Genomic DNA, 6,489 nt, shown 5'->3' with positions numbered 1-6,489 from the left:
CTATTGGTTATTGACCGGAGAGATGTCTCGGTCATGTCTACATAGTTCTCGAACCCGTAGGTTCCGCATGCTTAACGTTCGATGATGATTTGTATTATGAGTTATGTGTTTTGGTGACCGAAGTTTGTTCGGAGTCCCGGATGAGATCACGGACATGATGAGGAGTCTTGAAGTGATTGAGAGGTAAAGATTGATATATTGGACGATAGTATTCGGACATCGGAATGGTTCCGGAGCGTTTCGGATATTTATCGGAGTACCGGGAGGTTACCGGAACCCCCCGGGAAAAGCAATGGGCCAACATGGGCCATAGGGGAGAGAGAGGGCAGCCCATAATGGGTGGTGCGCCCCCCATGGGTAGTCTGAATTGGACAAGGGGAGGGGGCGCGGCACCCCTTTCCTTCTCCCTCTCCTTCTCCTTCCCCCTTTCCCCCCCGAAAGAAGGAAGGGGGGCCGACTAGGACTAGGAGTCCAAGTCGGTTCCCCCCCCACTTGGCGCGCCCCCTAGGGCCGGCCTCCTCCCTCTCCTCCTTTATTTACGGGGGCAGGGGGCACCCCAAAGCACATGAATTGTTTCTTAGCCGTGTGCAATGCCCCCCTCCACCGTTTAGTTCTCCGGTCATATTGTCGTAGTGCTTAGGCGAAGCCCTGCGCGGATCACTTCACCATCACCGTCACCATGCCGTCATGCTGACGAAACTCTCCCTCGACACTTTGCTAGATCAAGAGTTCGAGGGACATCATCGAGCTGAACATGTGCTGAACTCGGAGGTGCCGTACATTCGGTACTTGATCGGTTGGATTGCGAAGACGTTCGACTACATCAACCGCGTTAAACTAACGCTTACGCTTTCGGTCTACGAGGGTACGTGGACACACTCTCCCCCTCTTGTTGCTATGCATCTCCTAGATAGATCTTGCGTGATCGTAGGAATTTTTTTGAAATTGCATGCTATGTTCCCCAACAAATACACATCATAAGAAGCCTTGCAAGCAAAGTGACTAAGGCGTTAGTTGCAAGATGATGTATTACGAAACGAGTAAAGATACTTGTCAGTAACGAGATAGAACTAGGTATGAAGATACCGACGATCGAATCTCGGACAAGTAACATACCGATGGACAAAGGGAATTACGTATGTTTTCATAAGGTTCGACCGATAAAGATCTTCGTAGAATATGTAGGAGCCAATATGGGCATCCAGGTTTCGCTATTGGTTATTGACCGGAGAGGTGTCTCGGTCATGTCTACATAGTTCTCGAACCCGTAGGGTCCGCACGCTTAACGTTCATTGACGATATAGCACTGGTACGCATCGGTGCTATACAAACGGTTTTAACCCCTTTCCGCGACGGCATTTGGAACCGTCGCCAAGTGAGTGTGGGCGATAGGGGGGGTCCTTCCCACACGACCCAGAAATCGTCGGGGATAGGCCCTCCTGGGACACTATATGAGCTCGTGTGCGATGAAGCGAGGCATCGAAACCCAATCATTTCCGTAGGTATGTACATCCCACACGGTGAATCCTAGAAAAACATTTCCGTAGGTATGTATATCACACACAGTCAATCCAAGGAATACGTTTCCATTCTTATGTACATCCCACACAGTCAATCCAGGGAAAACGTTTCCGTTCATATGTATATCACACACAATCAATCCAAGGAATATGTTTCCGTTCTTATGTACATCCCACACAGTCAATCCAGGGAAAGCGTTTCCGTTCGTATGTACATCCCACACAGTTTTATGTGTAGGCTCATTTGTGAAAGGTGTAACTATCACACACGCTCTGCCTTGGTTAACTGTTTGCTTTTATCAACTACATCACACAAGATTTGATGAAGAAAACTGTGTGGCATTGGGCTATCCATCACATGCGCTTTTGCTGCTAGAACCGTTTGCAAAGTTCCATGAAACATTTAGCAGGTTTATTAGTTTACAATTAATAATTCCAGTATTACGCAAATTCACATTTCATATCGAATAGCTGTTTGCCAATTTCATATCAGGCACATAAATATATTATAACATCACAGTACGATAGCTACATGAAAACAGCATAGTACAACATATAGCTAGTTCAACTTCATAAGAACAATATTAGAACAATATATTCGTTTCCCTAATCTAGATCATCCAGGCTCGTCTTATCCACCTCTGCTTTCAGTTCAGTACGAACCTGTTTTGCACGGGCCAACTGGGAAAGTGCCTCCTTCTTCGCCAACACCATCTTAGCAAAGTCTGATTTAAAAAATCTGAGCTCATTCTTCACCTTCCACTTTTTATCCCGCATCTTCAAATATTCTTCAGCGTTGACAACAGTTTGTCTAAGCCTACGTCTGTTCTCTTCCTCATACATGCTCCAGGGCTTTGCTAGGCACATCTTCAAAGATTGTGGCCACTCTTGATCAACCCACTCCAAGTAAGAACACTTCCGTTCATCCTATAATATTTAAAACTAGATCAGTAACAATTGTAGGGGAAATGGGTTTATAGCAACATAGAAAATCACCAATGCTTATTTTGAAAAACTGAAGAAACATGCTAATTATGACATATCTTCTCAAAAAGATCAATGTGCAAATGAATTAATTGCTACTAAGACAACAACCAAATTCTAGAACATCAGAAGCTATAGTTAACAACAACAACGCTACAAGTTCTTACTAATGTACAATAAATAACAAATTGAACATTTTATGAGGAAGGTAAATATAACTGCAACAGCCACGCACAACTCCTCCTCCTGGCGCTCCTCGATCTCCGCCGCCTCCTGCATCTCCATCTCCCGCTCGGCGACCTCATGAGGAAGCAGGTGCTCCATGGCCACCACCGCCTTTTCGGAAGTGGGTTGCATGCTGGAGTCCGAGGTGGCCTGAAATATCTTGGTGTGTGCATCCTCGATCTTGGCGTGGATGGCCTCGACCCGGGCCAGGGCGACATCGGCAGCACAGTCGGCAGCTCGAGTGCTCTCGGCGTTTGCAGCCGCCGTCGCAGCAACAGCTGCAGCCATCTCGACTGCTGCATCTGCCCTGTTGGCTGCCGCAGACGCCCTCTCGGCGGAAGCGTTCGTGCTCAATGCGAATGCGGCGGCACTCTCGGCGTAGGCGGCCACGCTCTCGGCGCTAGCGGCGGTGCTCTCGGCGCAGGCGGCGGCGCTCGGGGGGGGGGGGGACGCGGCCATCGTACGGGCCTTCACGAAGCATTTCCATGGCATCATCTTTGCAAGAAGGGGGTGCGGGAATGGGGATCCGGATTCGTGGATTCGGGGGTTGCCAGCACTGGAGCAGACGAGCCGGCGAAGCTTAAGGAGGTGGACTTAAATAGACCCAGATATTTTCATCGCAAACGGTTCCTAGAAAACAACTGTGTGTGATTTTGTAGATATTTTTTATTAGCTGTGAAAGACGAATTTGGAGTAAAGTGGCAACGGATGGTGTTTTAAATGTACGAGAAATTTTGTTGTACTAATAAAACTGTCATGTCAAATTTTGGAAAATTTCAGGGGTCATTTGAGCTTTTAAGACATTTAAGTGATTTTCTAGCAATTTAATGACCGCAATTGATATTTGAACTACATGTATATGCACAGCTAACCATAACGGTTTGAAAAGTCATATTTTGTGTACTTGTGTGCGATTTAATTCCATGTGTAGTAATTTGGAAGCAATTTTCAAATATATTGGTCTAATGGCTATGACACAATTAAGCATGGACTGCCATGGCATTTAAATTCCAAAAAATTAAAAAAATATCAGAAACACATGAAACCTTGGTTGGTGTAATGTCATGCCACCAAGATGATGTGGTAATTTTTTTGGCATGTGTGATGAAAGTTTGGACACACGCCCCTCACAAACCGGAGCAACCCACTAGAAGGCTCGTGGTTCCGAGAGGGAACAATGCATGTTTGATGACGGACATAGCTTCCTCTTACAGCGTTCAAATTTTTTTCTACGTGTAACTTGCACTAATACAACTGTCATGTGAAAATTTGGAAAATTTTAGGGGTCATTTAACCTTTCGAAGACATTTAAGTGATTTTCTAGCCATTTAATGACCATAATTCAAATTTGAACTATATCTACTGCAACAGCTAACCATAACGGTTTGAAAAACCATATTTGTGTACTTGTGTGCGAGTTAATTCCATGTGCACTAAATTAGAAGGAATTTTCAAACATATTTGTCTCACGACATGGACACATGCATATGTATGCATGGAGTGCCATGGCATTGAAATTCCAAAAAATTAAAAAAATATCCGAAACACATGAAACCTTGGTTGATGTAATGTCATTCCACCAAGATGATGTGGTAAAAAAATTGGCATGTTTGACGAAAGTTTGGACACACACCCCTCACAAACCGGAGCAACTCACTAGAAGGCTCATGGTTCCGAGGGGGACCAATGCATGTTTGATGACGAACGGGAGATAGCTTCCTCTTACGGCCTTCAATTTTTTTCTATGTTTAACGTGCACTACTCCAACTGTAATGTGAAATTTTGGAAAATTCTAGGGGTCATTTGACCTTTTAAAGAAATTTAAGTGATTTTATAGCCATTTAATGACCGTAATTCAGATTTGAACTACATCTACATGCAACACCTAACCATAATGGTTTGAAAAATCATATTTGTGTACTTATGTGCGAGTTAATTCCATGTGCAGTAAATTAGAAGGAATTTTCAAACATATTTGTCTCACGACATGGACACATCACTACTGCAGGATGGTCCAAACGCGGCACTACGATCAAAGACCCTTCGACGAAACTGTGTGCGATGCCATAATCTCAAACGGTGGTGGAAAAAACCCGTCAAAAAAGGTGCAAAACGTTTGAGATGACAGATGCATGAAACACGGTTCAGAATTTAGTTGCGTGTGTGATGCAGGGCATACGGTTCAGCTCAATTAACTATTTGGGATGAGGAGGCACAAAAGAAACGGGTAGCCAGATGAAGGCGTGTGCGACGTACATCATACAGTTCACTCGGATGAACTATTTGTGATTAGGAAACACAAAAGAAACGGTTCAACTGAACAAGATGTTTGTGATACGCGGCAAACAGGTCTGTAATCTGAAATGTGTGCGAAGACCAATAATAACACAGACGATTGCTACTAATAAGCCGTCTGAATTGCTCTGTCTACAGTAGAATAACATGTATATATATATATATATATATATATATATATATAAAATTGAAATAAACATTCAATTACATAAGTGACTATACAGATCATTCGCACACACCTCAATAAACAATTGCATGCATTCTAAAGTAGGAGAAACGATCGTCTAGTCATCTGCTTCTTGTGACGCTCCCGCCACTGCTATGTGGCTCGATCCCTCGTCTTTGTCAGGAAGAAGACAGTTCCTCATGTCAAGGATCCGCCTGTACATCTCGTAGCTTGTGTACGCGTCCATGGCCGCGTACTTGACATGTTGTTCATCCAGTCTCTTATGCCACACACTGTGCTAGGCGTTCTTGTCCTTATTGCTCTCTCCCTTCATCTTTTGACAAATCGCAGTGTTACAAGGATTGACAAATCTTACCAAATTGTTTGTATGTGGTTGCACACGGGTCATCCAAAACAACTGTTTGCGTTGAAGGGATGCACAAATCCTGTGCTGCTCTCACTTTGCATACGGGTGTTCTATCTAAAACGTTTGCAATCAAGAGCTGCAGAAAATCCTGCTCGGCACATTTTCTCTTGTCTTCCTGGGGAAGCTGTCGGTTTGCATACGGGTGTTCTAACTAAAATGTTTGCGATGAGTGTTTTATATTTAAAAAGCGAATTAAACTGCGGCTTGGGCGCCATTAATGCAGAGGATGCGAGCAAGGCGGGCGGCCATGGAAGTCAAAGGGCTCGCTTCCTAGTGAGCCTGCGTAGCGTATAGCTCACACGCTTCCCGGTGAGCCTGCGCACTCGAGGACAGCTTGCACGCCTCTCGGTCATCCTGCGCACCGGACGGCGCTCGCACGCCTCCCGTTAAGTCAAGGTCAAGCAGTTTTCCGCACGACACCTCCTACACCCATTAAAACCAGGACACATGGCGTCATGTGAATGGTTAACAGAATTTTGGATTTACTAGAATTTAAAAACCAGGAATCTCAATGTTTTACCGGCAATCAACGGTGCCCTGGTGTTTGAAATTCATTCCCATTTCTTGCATGGGACCTAACCATGCACCCAAGGACGCAAATTTGATTTTTCAACCAATTTATATGCACTAGAGCATGTGCATGTAGTTCAAATTTGAATTATGCACATAAATGCGTTGAAAACTCACTTAATGCATAAATGTCCAAACAAACCCCGAAAAATCACAAAAATTCACACAACACTCCTGTTGTTCTATGTTGACACGAGAAAAAAAATTTGAAAGCAATAAGAGGCAATGGATATCGTTTCGTCCCCAAAGGTGGGATGTTCCCTACCGAAAACCATCATGCTTGTTGTGAGAAGCTCCGGTTT

This window comes from Aegilops tauschii, chromosome 5 (assembly GCF_002575655.3).
Source record: "Aegilops tauschii subsp. strangulata cultivar AL8/78 chromosome 5, Aet v6.0, whole genome shotgun sequence".
NCBI classification, from domain to species: domain Eukaryota; kingdom Viridiplantae; phylum Streptophyta; class Magnoliopsida; order Poales; family Poaceae; genus Aegilops; species Aegilops tauschii.
Note: the sequence above shows the minus strand (reverse complement) of the source record.